Genomic DNA, 15790 nt, shown 5'->3' with positions numbered 1-15790 from the left:
CATATTCTTCATGAATATTCCGATTCCTACTGCGAGTTCATGTTTCATATCCGATTTCTTATTTCAACCTTGTCATCCGTGCGTTTTGGTAGCGTACGCTGTCCAGTTGCGCGAATTCTGTCTCTTGACTTCGTATTAACCTTCATCCCCTCTTATGATAGTGCTCAGCGAAAGAATTACGTCTTTGCGATGCATCGCATTCATGCATCGGAGCCTGAGTGACATGAAGGAATAAGAGGGGAACGCGGATCGTTTTTTTTCAACCGGATTGCTGGGGCAAGAGGTTTTCCTGCTCTATGCAAAAAAGTGGTCTTCATCCCTTCGCCGTCTCAATGTTTCCCATGCGTCGACGTCTCGCTTCTACTTTTTTCTAATTTTGAGGATTCACTGTCTGTCTCATTCTTTCGATTTTATTCTCGGTATTTACTAAATTCTACGAACATGGTTCTTATGATGGCCTAAGTACTTTGGGAAACGACATAAGAACGCAGCATCAAATGTTTTTTTCCAACACGATTGCATTTACCTTTGATCTATTCATAAGGATATGTTTACCATATTGTTGAAGATTTTGTGATGGGTAATATTCTTGCATGCTCATAAAATGTTCGAATATTCATTTTTGCTGTACATTTATGCATATGCTGTACATTTATGAAAAAATGGTAACCTCATCGCTGAAAATTTCTATCCTAAATTACGTGTGGATGGAGAAATTTTGAATAAATTTTTTAGCTTGTTTTTAATATGGCAGCGAGATAGCGGTGAAATTAAGGGATTTTCGCATTAACTGGAATGAAGTCTCTTAGTACTCAATTAAACTAGCTTGAGATCTGCGGTTGTAAGTTTCTAAGTCGGGCGGATAAAACGTTAATTTATTAATATTGCAATGCATCTTTGCCTGCTATAATATTTTTCCCAAATATAATTAGTTTATTATATAATTATAAATGTAGTATCAAAGGGATATGTTTTACCCAATAGCGTCATGGCAAAATTAGCAGTGCCGGAACACACTTCCCTAAACTAATGTTTGGAAGTGAAATATTACTCTGAGTGTTCTTTTAGCACAAGTTATTATTTACATTATTTACAAATTTTTTATCTTCGTTACGAATATTAGAAATTGTGGGGAAACAAAACTGATTAAAGTGTCATTTGACTATTATGTGTTTTGTTAGCCAGTGCAGAAATGGCGTTCCGGCGAGTTCTGGTATTATGACACACTGGTTTTTACCCCAACATCAACAAATACTTCTGTAATTGGAACTTACCTGAAGATGTTTGTAAGAACTTCAGTCATTGACATAGTTGCAACCATTTTGGTCGTGGAGACCTGAAAATGGTATTAATTTTATTTAACTTGGTAACAAGAATGTACGTAACTTCATGGAGGAACATTGTTTCACTTCTCGTTTATTGAGGGAGCAATTATAAGCCAAGGTTTAGGTATGTTCTCCCACAAATTGCTGCTATTAAATTAGGTTATCTTACTTTGTAAAGTACCAAATCCCCTTTCTCATATCGAATAAAAACTTTTTGTCTTCATCTTTACTTGTATTCCTGTACTTGAGTGTTAATTAAACTTAATTAAATTCCATGGTCTCCATAATATGAAAAAAATCTCTGTTTTCTATTTTCAATAACGTTACAAACTCTATTCACATTCTAATGGGTGACTTTTACTCTTAAAAATGATATTTCCAGAATCATCAAACGTTTAATTTCATTTAAAATGATTATTATATTTATTTTGTTTTGCTACGAAATCTACAATCGATCTTGGCAAGCGCGAAATATCTTACTTACTCTAGCATATTTTTTTGAAAGAATATACCCTCAACTCGTACCAAAATTGCATTTGAAATGATAAATGGGTAGTGTGACCTATTGGGTCTTCTGAATATACATTCAAAAAAATATGTTCGAAGAAATAATTTTACCGCTGGGGATTCAAGCAATTAGTTTCCCCCCCCTTCCTTACCAGTATCCGTTTCTCGTCCGTTGCTGTAAATTTGTAAGCCGATTGGTTCACCACCTACACCAGTTTTCCTATACTTTTTCCGGAAACCGTGAAATATGCAGACTCCGGAGATATAAGATGGGTTCCGCAAGATTGCGTTAGCCGGAGACCATGCTTCCTCGAGCACATTGGTGCAATTTATTCCTCCATCTGCCTCTATCTTTTCCGTGTACCTCCCCTCTCCCTTCCCCCTCCCCCTCTCTTTCGACCAATCCCCGTTAATCTTTCAATCGCCCCCTTCCTCCCTCCCCTCACTCCCTTTACCCCACCGGCATCAGCTGATTCGGCATTTAAATTCCAATTTCCTTTGCATATCATTTCGTTTCCTCTACCCCATCCAAGTATCGAGAATATTGGTTGGCTTTTGTAATATGTTTTAATGGAGTGGACTTCTGCTTGCTTGTGAATCTAAGTTTTTCCTTCCGTGTTCTTTGTTCTTTCTATTAATACCATAGCAATGATACCTAAACCTTCGAAAGCCTTTGCGTTTATTTTTACCCTTATTTAATATATTTTCATTTTAAGTTTGTAATAAAAATAACAGTAAAAGTAAAAATGATTTTTTTCAAAATATTTTGATCCATATTACAATTTTAGCTAGAATTACATGGAATATTACTAGCCAAGTAGTTCCATTTGGTTTGTATTCTTCAGCGTAAGTAAGTTTAAGTCATATTCTGGTCTGATATCTGGGGAGTATGAAGTTTGATTGATTTTATTTGGAGTTTTTTATTGATACTATACTATGGATACTCATGTCTACGGAAACCATCATATGTCGTTTGCTGGTATTTGTTGGATAATATTTTTTATCTGCATGCTGATTTATTTCACTTAATATTTATTCAGTTTCGTATTCATGAAAACGTTGGAGTTAATATTTGCCCTAAAATCGAGGAATAATGAATTGGTCATTGAATTTTACGGCTATTTCATTGTAAACTATTTAGTTTGGCTTTTTAATATGTTTTAATGGAGTGAACAGCTTGCTTATGCATCTCATTTTTTCTTTCCGTGTTCTCTGTATTGAAACCCAAGTCTCCGGAAGCCTTCATGTTATTTGTTAAATAAGTTTTTTTTCAAACGATTTTCGTCCATGCATGGCAAATTTGTTTCTGTATTCTAATTTATATCATTTTGTTGGTATTCAGTTGCGTAAATAAATTGAAGTTAAATTCTGCCCAAACATTTAGGAAGTATGAATCGTCCATTGAATTTTACTGGCCCTTTCGTTATTAACTATTTGGGTTGGGTTGGTAATGCGTTTTAATTGAGTGGACTACTTGCTCTTGCATATAAGATGTTTTTCCTTGTTATTTCTATTAATGCTATACCATTGAAACCCAAGGCTCCATAAGTCTTTAAACTGTAATTATTAAATAAAATTTTTGTTCAAACTATTTTGATCCAAGTTATAAATTTATTACTGCATTAACAATTCATTTAATTTGATTTGTATTCAGTTCTGTATTCAGTAAAAAATAATTAATATATAATCATTCCAGCAGAATGATTCAAACCGAAATACGTGTTAATCGATCAGCAGCTCTTAAAATAAGATTATAAAAACAAATTCAATTCGCCAGAGTGGACTGCATAGTATTCAACGGTTATCCATCTCAAAAATCTTGACCAATCACACGATTGACCAATCTGATTACGAGCGGCGAGGTGGCAATTCTTTTTTGTCCAGTCTGCATGGTACGGGGTGAATGCGACTGTACACTTCTTCAGTCATTTTTGCTACTACTAATTACACAAGTGAATTCAATTATTTGGGCAGCACATTAGAGTAAAAATGAATGCAGCATTGAAGATATCTGGAAAAGAATTGGGTTAGCAAAGGAGTCCTTCATGAACAGGAAGGAGCTTATGAGAGTAATCGTTATGTGAGAGTTTTAAGGCAAGGCTAGTGAAGAGGCTGGTTGGAGTGTAGCAATTCACGGTGCGGAAACGTGGACACTTAGGAAGGAGGACGAAAGAAGACTGGAGGCGTTCAAAATGTGGGTGTGGCGAAGGATGTAGAAGGTGAATTGGACAGAGAGGAGGAAGGACGACGAAGTTATAGACATGGTGGGTGAGGAGAGGCAGCTTTTAAATGAGATACGGAGACAGAAGGTATGGACGGAGCGAGTACTTAGTGGAGAGGGGATGTTGATAACAGTGCTAGAGAGTAGAGTATGGGGTAAAAGAGGTAGAGGAAGGAAGAGAGTAGGATTTTTAGATAGAATTAAAAATAGCAGCCGCTATATGAATTAAAGATGGAAGTCCATGAAGCGAGGGAAGAGTGCTAGAATACTTATTAATTCCATGCAAACCTACCTTAACTGTTAGAATAGTTTAATTATAATACTACCACTGCTGCTTCTCTAAATATCAAAAGATTAATTCTGGATATTTCCATGACATCACTAAATAAGGCTGGTTATCCATTGATTTAGGCTGGGAAATTAAACAAAAACTCGACTGGAAATCATGGAAATGCAAAGGTTTCTGACAATGGAAAGTTGTTAAGAACCCCATGCTTGTATTTCATAATATTTTTAAAAATCCCTTCCTTTCCCAGTTAAGTCTGCTTCACCCTACTTTTTTTTTGATCTCCCGGCCAGTTCACTTCTTCGCCCTCATACCGCGTTCCGACCCTGAAAAACCTTCCCCCACCCAGGGACCCCCCCAAAAACCGCACACACTCCTGCCATAAATCCACGCCCTATCTCTGCCGGGCTGTCTTCCTCCTTCGCTTCTGGAGCCCCTCCACGACTCCCACCCCCGTCCTGGACACAATCCTTCTCCAATGCACACTTCCCTCCCTATTTAGACACCCCCATCTTCCTTTTCCACACCTAACCACTCTTTTCCACACCTTCCCAAAACCCTCGCCGTCATTTCAAATCGTTTGCTTCCTATTACTCTTTCACCTACAATTCCTCTTTCGTGCTCCTCCAAAATCCTCGCCGCCTCCATTCCATTACCTGCTGAAACACTTTATCTACCTCACGGCCGTGTCAGGAACTCTTACTTGAGGTCGTTTATGCCGTACTAATTAGGAAGATTGTGCTTGGATCATTATTTTAAAAAATAGATAAGTATTCTTTGCAGTGAGTGACTTACATAGCTTTTCCTCTGGTATAGATCAGTAATTTTCTGCCATTGGCGTATTAAAATGGGATTAAATTTGGCGGTTTACCGCGATACTTTGTGGAATTTTCTGCACATTTCGGATGAGTAAAATTTAACTTTGTTTATCCAAAGAATTTTTATTAAAACGCTACTTCGGTTTCGACGGTTAACGTTTCCAGAAGATAAAAACTGTCGAAACCATGGTAGTGCTTATAAAAAAATTCTGTAGAAAAACAAAGTTAAATTTTATTAATCCAAAATTGCGATTAGTTTATTATGCTGCATCCTTCTCCAATCCACTCCGTATTTAGACGCCCCCCATCTTCCTTTTCCACACCTTCCCAAAACCGTGGGCGTCCTTTCGAATCGTTTGCTTCCTATTACTCTCTCCCCTACCATTCCTCTTTCATGCTCCTCCAAAATCCTCACCGCCTCCAATCCATCGCCTGCTTAAACACTTTGCCTACCTCATGGCCGTGTCAGAAACTCTTACTTGAGGTCGTTTATAACCGTACTAATTAGGAGGGTCGAGCGTGGATCATTATTTAAAAAAATGTACTCACTGCAGTGAGTGAAATGCTACTCAAATACTCCCGATTTATTTACTACGGTTAGCGTTATTTATTTGATAAAATGCCACATACATTCATTCAGAACATCGAGAAGATTATATTCCCCATCTTCGGGGTCAGTTATACAAGAGGGCGACCCAAAAAATTGGGTTACCCTTGTAATATCATTGAAGTTATTACAGTAGTTTCGTGGCCTCTCATTTAGGGGCCACTTATAATCCCGTGGTCCCCAAGTGAGGCCTGCCAGTCTTATTTTTCTTTCATTCGTCCACTGTCTTTACTGCAATTAGTGTATTAAAATGGGATTGAATTTGGTGGTTTACGGCGATAAAGTGTGGAATTTGCTGAACATTTCGAATTAATAGAATTAAACTTGGTTTATCCAAAGAATTTTTATTAAAACACTACCACGGTTTCGACGGTTAACGTTTCCAGAAGATGACAACTGTCGAAACCATGGTAGTGCTTATTAAAAATGCGGTGGGAAAACAAAGTCAAATTTTATTCATCCAAAACTGAAATTAGTTTATTATGGTGCACCCTTCTCCAATGTTAACATACCTCCCTATTTAGTCACCCGCCATCTTTCTTTTACACACCTAACCACTCTTTTCCACATCTTCCCAAAACCGTCGGCATAATTTCAAATCATTTGCTTCCTATTATTCAATACAATTACTCTCTCGTGCTTCTTCTTCTTCCAAAATCCTTCATCCATTTTATCCTGAAACTCACCCGCCCTCACGGCCGTGTCAGAGACTCTTACCTGCGGTCGTTTAAAACCGTTCTAATTAGGAGGGTTGCGCGTGGATCATTATTTTAAAAAAGGGTCGGTGGTGGATGCTATGTGTTGGGGCCGGGGTCGTTGCTATTTTATCGTTGCCTCCCTCCACTATAAATATTTGAACGCAGGTAAGCACGCGGTTTTTATGTTCATCAAAAATCATCGGGCCTTTGGGGAAGTTATGCCATTGGCACTGCGAGAACATAGGTTTTAGCATATCGCAATGAAGTGTCTGATAACTCTCAGCGATCTAAAAGGAAGTGCTGTAAGTTTTTTTTTCTTCGTGGTAAACATGGTTTCTTCGTGGTTTTTCTGTTTAAAAATTGGTGTTCGGTTTTCTGTTTATGACGGACCTTGTAGATTTGTGAAAAATTCACCACCCATTATTTCAATCATATTAAAGTTGCCTTCAATACCATACTATTATATTTCCAATAATGTGGTAAAGGTTGGTTCAGTTCTCTCGTAGTTCATTTTATAATCAATCCATGGAGCATAGTAAAAAGAGAGTTTATCTCGGATTTTATTTATAAAACGTATTTTCGCTGCTTTCTTAATTCATTATCTCGTTTCTGTTGTGCATATTGATGGGAAATAATTTTTCGAAAAACAAATAAACCTAATTACGTGTTACATTCTATAATTATTTGTTACTAGTAGCAAAAATAATCATAATTTTATTAAAATAAATTATTTTCATACCATAATTTGAGCATATCAGCATCATTAATTATATCTCTATTGCCTTCTCACTGTCTTTAACAGTGGAAATTATATCAGGAGACTATGCTTTCATTAGTGTGTGGTCTTTCCCCGTGAAGGCACATAAATGTATAAGCTAGAGCACTTGCAATTATAACTCAGTGAAATATTTTACTTATTTGACCAGTACAGCATTATAAATTTACAACAATGTGCCTGGCATTTTATATAATCCATTTTGAGCCCCTAAAGGCAGTTAATAACCTCAAGTAAGTATATATCGACGCTGGATCCATAATTTCTGGTGCCATTTGCGACCTATCGTCACCATAAAATTGATAATCTTTTGGTAGCGTATTCTTTGGGCTTTTAAGGCATGCACTATTACCCTAAAATATTAGGCCGCGGCTGTTGAATAGTTCTCCAATTGAAATAACTTAAATATGGTTTGAAAAACTAGTCTACATATTTATCAATATTGCAGATTATATAAAGAAACTCCCCTGATTATAAAAGGAATGTGCTGCCAATATTTATTTAGCTCTGAATGGAGTCACTTCGTATGTAATCTGTTACTTTATACTAATGCTTTTCATGAGTCTAGCACATTTATTTCATAAAGCGTGACATGTTTGAATCATTTCGAGGTAAAACGGAAGAGAGAGGATTTGTGAGTAACAATAATCCCATCCCGAAGTTCGCTCTGAGAAGATGGCTTGGTGGTGTAACTGGTAGCACGCCTGACCGGCAATCTGGAGATCCGGGTTCGAATCCCGGCTAAGTCAAATATTTTTTCACGGCGAACTTCATCCTTTGGTGTATTTAACAATAATAATGATGGCTTTAATTTACCCTGAATTTTCACAGAGTATATTTTAAACGTGAGAGTGAGAAGTAAAAAACCGTATTATCCAACTAGATTCCCAAAGTATTCTTATATTTTTAAAGACGGCTGTATACTTCTATGTAAAGTTTAAGGAATCTTTGGCGATGCTTTGAGGGAATCCCACCTTGTAAATCGATTATAACACTCAGGTTAACGCAATAAATGTGAATATTTAACCGCAAAGAAATGCTCATCTACAGACGAGCTAGATTTATTGTTTTCTTTTATATCTCTGCACGTATCGAGTGGTCCATATTTCAAATTTTTCTCTTGTAGCTGTAACCTATGGCCATTTTCTCTTATTCTTTGAGCTTAAAAATGCATGCTTGATCTTCACTCCGCTCTTTTGCATTACCCTTATCCAGCATTTACCCTCCATTCTCCTTTTCCACCACGTTAATTTTATCGCTCCTTTTTTACGCCTCGCTGTCTTCCCCTTCACACCTCGTCAACTATTTTTTTTAAAAGCTGTGATGCATAATAGTGGCTTTAACTTTTTTTTTTACATTTAATGGTAAATGGAGCAGGTAAATTTGAACCTACACATATTATAATTTTTCTAGCTCTTTTTACCGCCTCCCTCACAGATAGTGAATGCAATAAGGGGTTCAGGCAAGCGCAGTTGTTTTGCATGTACGTGCGACCTGAGCATCTATCCTTCATATCGGCTTTGATCCCTGGGTTTTCATTATTGTTGGTTACTATGGTTTTAAAGAATTATAAATTATGAAAATTATATTTTATTGATCTGCATCAAATTTAATCACCCAGTTGTGCAATGAAGTGCATTTGAATGTGTATGGGAGGAAGGAATACCGAGGACACGCAGCTGACTGTGAATTTCTATCAGCCATTTTACAATTCGACTCATTAACCTTATGATTGAATGCTGCAAAAGTTGTAAATCGGTAAACATTGCACGTGATACCTGCTCTGCGAAAGTGAAAAATAAATTTGACACCTAATAGTTCCAATTGGAGATGGTTGAGTGTGTCATCTGTAGTTAGGAGGGTGTTACAGTGGTAAGTTTAACATCTAATGGAGTTAAATTATTTTCTAATCTTGTGCCTAAATCCAAAATCGACAGGACGATGCTAATCATATGGAGTAATTCTCAAATGGAGTAAAAATCTGCTTTTGTGCAATAATTAGGCACTCGAATGAGTCCTTACTCCGTGGTGTCGTTTCTAATGATTCATCCACGAGTTTTTTTTCGTTCCCCTCTCGTTTATTATCAATTGCCTCCGATCCAATCATGAGAGAGTCAGTGGCGTAGCCAGGTATTTCATTGGTCGGGGGAGTGCTAGGGATAGTGCTTGAAAAGCAGGGTTTTAAGTAGAGGGTTTGAAGCTAATTTTAATACTAATGATAATCGAAAAAACTTCAGTTTTCAAAGATATACTGTGTAAATTCGTGAACTTTCAATATTTTGTTACTATCTTTGCTGAAGCAAAGTATAGTGTTTTTATTTCATATTTCAGGGGGTGTCCGTGCACCCCCCATCGCTACGCCACCAGCGAGAGTCTTCATTAAGTTATTGTTTTGGAACAAATTCCAAATGGCATAAATTGGGCTAGTCGTCTGAAAAATATCGCAGTTATTTTATCATTTACTTTATATCACTTTATTTTATCATTTAAATTTATCATTTGATTAATAAAAACTGCCTAATTATTTCTCGTCCAATGAAGCACGAGCATTTAGTCCTGCAATAGCATTTAGTCCCTCTCTTTTACAATCAATCTGATCATGGCAATCCCCTCTCTTTCATAATAATAAATCCGATCATGAGATAGTCTTCATTTACTTATTCTGTTTTCGTACACACACTGCTATCTCATTACTAAACTATTCGCGCACCAACTTCAAACTCGGTCGCATGGGAAAGAGAGAGAAAGGGGTGGGGGCATTTAGTATGGAGGTGGGAGGGGTGCGATGGGTCTCCTTCGGAGTGTGTGGTCGGCATGCGACCCTTTCGGTGGCAAGGTGGGCGGGGCACTCATAAATCTGACAACCCCTTATTTTGCCCATTCATTTCTCCTGCCCCCCCCCCCCCCCGCATTTCCCCTCCCCCTGCACTCCGCCAACTCAACCCCTTTTGCCCCTGACAACCTTCCTTTCTCGCTCACCACCGTTTCTGCTCTCTCTCTCTCTACGGCTTTTCTTCATCCCATCTCACGATTCCACAACTTCCTTCTGCTCTCTCTCTCTCGTTTTGTTTTGTTCCGCCAGAGGTCCGCTTGGTTTTCGTGTTCATTATTTTGTAGTTCTGAGCTAATCGCGATGTTTTCCCCTCCATTTCTTACACCTTAACTCGATGCTTTTCCTTTCCGGGTGCACGAGCGATGCGGGGTTCCGACGCCGAGTTCGTCTTGACTTCGTAATGAATAAATTGTTGTGCTGTTAGACCCAGCTATAATTTAATGTTATCATGTCTGATTTCGTATGTGTATTTCTTTCCGTCAAATATGTGCGTCGTTTTCATGTTTAAAATTCCGCGGTTTTTTCACCAATAGCAATCCCCATGTCCTTTCATTTTTTCCCAACCAGCTTGGAGCAGAAACGGTGTGTAGCTTCTACCATGACGTCAAAATGAATACATTGTTGCCCCTAGCAACCTTATTTTCTTACTCACCATCTTTCTACTTGCTACACCTATACTCGATGCTTTTCCTCTCAGGGTGCAAGAGCGTTTCGGGGTTCCGGCGCCAAGTTCGTCTCGATTGCGTAATTAATAAATTGTAGTGCTGTTAGGGCCGACGATACTTAAACATTATCATTTAAGATAAAAGTAAGCAGTTATAACCCAATTTTGCGTCTAAGTAGCATCAAAAATTTGTAAATTTTCAGCTCCATTCAGCAAAGATTTAAAATACATGTTCTTTTGTGCTGTTAAGTTTAATGGAGAAATGTGTAGCAGCAACAATAATCATGATTGAGTGGAAAATTTTCGCATTTTTAGAATGAAATGTACAGAAAGTAATTTATCTCAGAAGCAGATCTGCGTTAGAAAGGATTAGTGAGATTTTTAAGCGTTATTTTTTCCTACTAAGCATGTGAATTATTTTTATGCTTATAATTCCGCGGTTTTTCACCATTAGCAAACCCCCTGTTTTTTATTTATCTTCGACCTGGGCGCGGAAACGATGTGTGGCTCCGCTATCACTTTTATCTTGACGTAAAAATAAATACATTGTTCAGCTACTCATATGTTCTCGTGGGGAAGATATGATTGTAACGCGGCTAAGGATTCAGCGTTCATCCACTCGTTTCTCTTCACGGGGGGAATATACCGCCTCAGTGAGACGTCTGTGACTCGCTTCTGGCTGTGTGGCACATCGTAACAGAGTGCGAGCTGTGTCATCCTTTGTTCGTCAGGTGAGTATGCTAAGAAATAATGAGGAAGCAATTGACCGCGTACCTGTTTTTACGGCAGAAACAAATCTCCTTAATAGTGTATAAACATGTTATTTAAACTCCTAAAATATTTACGGACGCTGGATGGTTCCTATTCATTGAGTGAACAAATATGTTATAAATTTGTTATACTGGTAGAATAGGTACAACGAGCGAGTAATAATATCTAATGATCTTTGCGTATAAGCGCCTTATGGATAAACACCACTTACCTTTCCGTCATTGTTACCTGGTAAAAGAACTACAGACCTTAAGATTCATAGTTAGTGGGCTATGGTTTATGATTACCTACTTACTTATTTTACGTACCTTGTTTTTAATTTGGAAAACTCTTTTCAATTTTATTTATTTTAGTTTATTCCAAGCGTCATCTAACAAAAAAAAATTTTCAAAATATTTCTCACCCAGTATGAATTCTTGTTATTTCATACCCCTTCAGTATTCCGCAAAGCAGGCGTGAACACGCTGTCTCTGACTCCGATTGACTGGCTATATTGATCTATGCTTTGGTGCTTTCGGCCTGAATTATGTGCAGAAACAGCTCGTGGATTCCCAAGAGAGTCTCGAGCATCATTTCTGCCAATGCTTTTAACTTATCTTCGGTGTTTGTTTCATAACAGATGCATGTGGGTACCCTTGTGAGCGTGTTCCATAGCAAATGTACGTGGAGGTACAAGTTGATTGGTTGAAGTAGATTTTCAGATAACACTCGTTTTCCGCCTTTTTTTGTGTATTCATCTTTTGCAATTTGACGGTAACCAAGTTGAAGATAGAGACAATGGAGAGAAAGTGTCTCTTGACACAGAGACATTGATCCCGTTCACCGATTTTTATCATTTTGGATTGCCATATAGTGACTAGTTTAATGTCGGGGTAATTGAAACCGGTTGAGGAAGAATAAAAAAAAGTGTGGGAAAATACTATTGCTGTTTCAATTTTCACTATCCATGGACCTCCATAAAATCAACTCGTCAACAACCAGTTTGGTCTAGTTCCTTCCCGGCGAACAATAGCAGTGATGATTTCTTCAGTCTTGCACCGTGTAAGGTCCTTCATATCTCCTTCCAGCGTTTCAGGGATTCAGGAATCAGGAATCCAATTTTCAAACAAAAAAACAAATGCCTGGTTCATTCCCTGAAGAGTCCCTGGAGACGATGGGCGAGCTGCTTGTCGAAACGTTGGAGGGTGATATGAAGGACCTTACCCGGTGCAAGACCCGAGAAATATTCAGTGCTGCTGGCTGGTTTTTTTCTCTTTCCACCCTTTGAGCCCAAGTTTTTATCCCGGCAGCGGTGATTTTTCATGAAATCCTCGATCCCTGCTTCAATGTTTTCTGGAGATATTTCAAGCCCTCCACCCATCAGATGGGATATTGTGTTTTGTGGGTACCCATGGCGTCTTTCATTTAGAGCAGGCTAACACCGACACCGGGTTTTCCTCCTTTCTTACTTCGTTACCCTTACGTCATGTTGCAAATGACATCAGTTGTGGGTAGCCTCATCCAAGTATCACACCTACCGGTATTTATAGAGCTTTAAAAATAAAGAGACCAATAATTTTTTGTTCATAGTTGTACCTTATAAAACCAATTTTTCTTTAAATGTGGATAAATAGGCAGCTCAAGTTTGTAATATCATGTCCTTGTGAATGACCAAGAGCTTTTCGTCTCTGGTCTATCCCATATTTTTTGTAGCTTAATGCTCTCATCACTTTTCCAGTTTTTTTTTACATTTCTCCGTAAACCTGTCATGGTTTAAAAATAATGTGGCGACAGAAACAGTCTCGCAAACATGTATACGGCGTTTCTTGGTAAAACGATACTTTCCTCAGCCATTAATTTCAATTTCTTCACCGAATCTTATTCCAAAAATCTGGTCCTATGAAGGTACCGTTTTTTTATTTTTCCTTTGCATTCTCACCGCACTTTCTTTTGTTTTCACCATAAATATTGTGCACACCACGTGCTGTTTGCAGCGCATTGCAGGGAGCCGCCTCAATTGCTTATTCATAAACTTCATCATACCTTCTCCAGAACAAAAAAAAGGAATAACACGTACAAAGCGCTTACTTCACAATCCTTGTATTAGACGTCGCAGACGTGGTCGTTTTCGTTTGAATTTAATGCGGGGTGGTTTCATCTCAGCTGTGTTGTACGCTATAAGGTACGCTCGGGGTACATTTAATATGCCTAAACCCCATTCTGTCACATTTCTTACCCAGGTAAGATTTATTCTCCCGCGTCCTGCTCACCTCCAAAACTCCGAGACCGTATTTCCTTCCCGCCCTGAGACACAGAAACCTTGCATTCATCTTCATCTTTGAATGGAGAAAAAGGTTAGAAAAAACAATGGGGGACAGATCTTTGGGGGAGGGATCACATCCACGCCTTCTCTGCGTATTGCCTCGTCGCCTTGTTTTCCCGCGAACGTCTTTCTTCCCACGGCTCCGCTCTCCTTCCCACTTTTTGCTCAAAACCGCTCACGAATGCATGTTCTTTCTATCAGTTATTTAAAATACATCTTACCTTTACATCAATGGCAAGTTCTGCTTTGATGAACAATTGATGTACTTTGAGTAATTGTCACAATCGAAGCATTGACATTCTCAGACTTCCGCCGAAGTATGAACCACGCTATATTCCGTTGAAATAAAGTTGTCCCCAGGACCGATTTAAGCGGCAAGCAAATTCGGGGCTGCGTAGGGCGCCGAGCAAAATTTAAGTTCTTAAAACTTATTAAAAAAAGCAAAAATCAAAGCCTAAGCGCTCGGTCCAATATATATGTAATTGGTTTCTTTAACTCTAAACATATGGCGTTCAATGTATAAGAGCAAACAAGTTCACGACGATATTTAAGTCTCGGACCTTATTCCTGAAGTATTTGCATTAATATCCAATCAGAATCCTTACTAACTCCCAGGTTATTCTTGAGGTCGGGGGGTGGCAATGTTTTTCGCATGCACTAGTAAATGTCTAGGACTTGCCTCGGTTGTCCCTGTACATATACACGATATTAAGTTGACCCAACCTCTTTCATAAGTTTTCAGTGTTCTTCTATTCTGTCCTGCTGTTCTTAAAACTTGTAAAAAAATTATAAAACGATGTAGCTTATAAGTTTTATATAAGTGCTCTTGATCTACGTGGTGTGCAAAATTGCAAATCACTTTGGCGTATGAGAATAACCTTCCAGTGCGCGCTGAAAGTATTGTTGTTTCAATACAGCATCTTGAGGATCTGAGTCAATCGAAAGTGAGGGAAATAATTTATCCTTACATAGCTTCATCTTTAAAATATATCTCTGCGGAAAAATATATCATATTTTGTTTTTGAAAATATGATTATAAATAACCTAATTAACTGAAATTATAAATATGCTTAGTTTTGAAAGAAAGAGGGTCAAATTTTAAAACAATATGAACCCCTAATATGTATTACTTTAATTAAAGGTTTTACTCTGCCCAACTTCGAGTGGGGGGAGCAGTAAAAGGAGATGGAATAAGCTAGAATTCAGATCTGATAACAATCCATTTCTCCTTTTTTTTGTTCTTAAACTCCCACGTTACTCACTCCACCTATAGATTTTATCTTCATCTTTCTTCTGTAACACGGCATTTCGAAAGATCGCGGCCTATTTTTCTCCGCTGCTGTCCTCGTCCATACATTACCACCATAAAGTCGCCCACTCCGAACTTAAGTACTGATGAATTGATTTTTACTTCAATCCTTCAATTTAGTTAGAAAATGTGCATGCTCGTTTTGCTAGTCCCTGGTCTGTAAAACATCTGCTTAGTGGAAAATTATTCTTTGGGGGAAAATCATGAAAAACTCGCCGTTTCATCATGTGCAGCAGGTATTTTGAAAAATTTGATCTTTTGGCACGAAATCTTGAATATATTATGTATCACCTCAGTCAAGTGATTGCTCTCAGAAGCTCTCATGAGTTTTAGTTTCATTGAAATATCCAAGTCTCGTCTCAGACGCGTTCAAATATCCAAGCTCTTTGAATTTTTTTGCCTGCTGAGCCTCTTCTTGCTGCAAATATTCATAGACATGTTTAAACGACGATCTTGGGCTGTGATTACTTATAGTAAATATTTACGTAAAATATACGTTTTTATGTGTTCAACGCGGTGAATTTTCATATTCTATAATTTCCATCATGATAGCTCTGACGTATTTTCCACCCGAAGCGATTATGGACGCTTACTTAAAAAATATAATTTATTTCTAACTTTTGAGCAAGAGATTTCCCTTATTGAAGGTCAAAGTTATGTTACCAGGAAGAGAT

The 15790-nt window shown here is 38.0% G+C and overlaps 1 protein-coding gene and 1 non-coding gene across 2 annotated transcripts in view; both read left to right on the top strand.

The window, feature by feature from the left end:
* LOC124162260 (delta-sarcoglycan-like) overlaps positions 1–15790 on the top strand; it is a 391441-nt gene that overhangs the window by 76405 nt on the left and 299246 nt on the right. The gene's annotated exons all lie outside the window — the stretch shown is intronic.
* Positions 7915–7986, top strand: Trnaa-ggc. The gene has a single exon. It is a non-coding gene; the product is annotated as a tRNA-Ala (tRNA).

The sequence above is a fragment of the Ischnura elegans genome, chromosome 7 (genome assembly GCF_921293095.1).
Source record: "Ischnura elegans chromosome 7, ioIscEleg1.1, whole genome shotgun sequence".
Taxonomy (NCBI): domain Eukaryota; kingdom Metazoa; phylum Arthropoda; class Insecta; order Odonata; family Coenagrionidae; genus Ischnura; species Ischnura elegans.
This window is presented reverse-complemented; position numbering and strand designations above follow the sequence as displayed.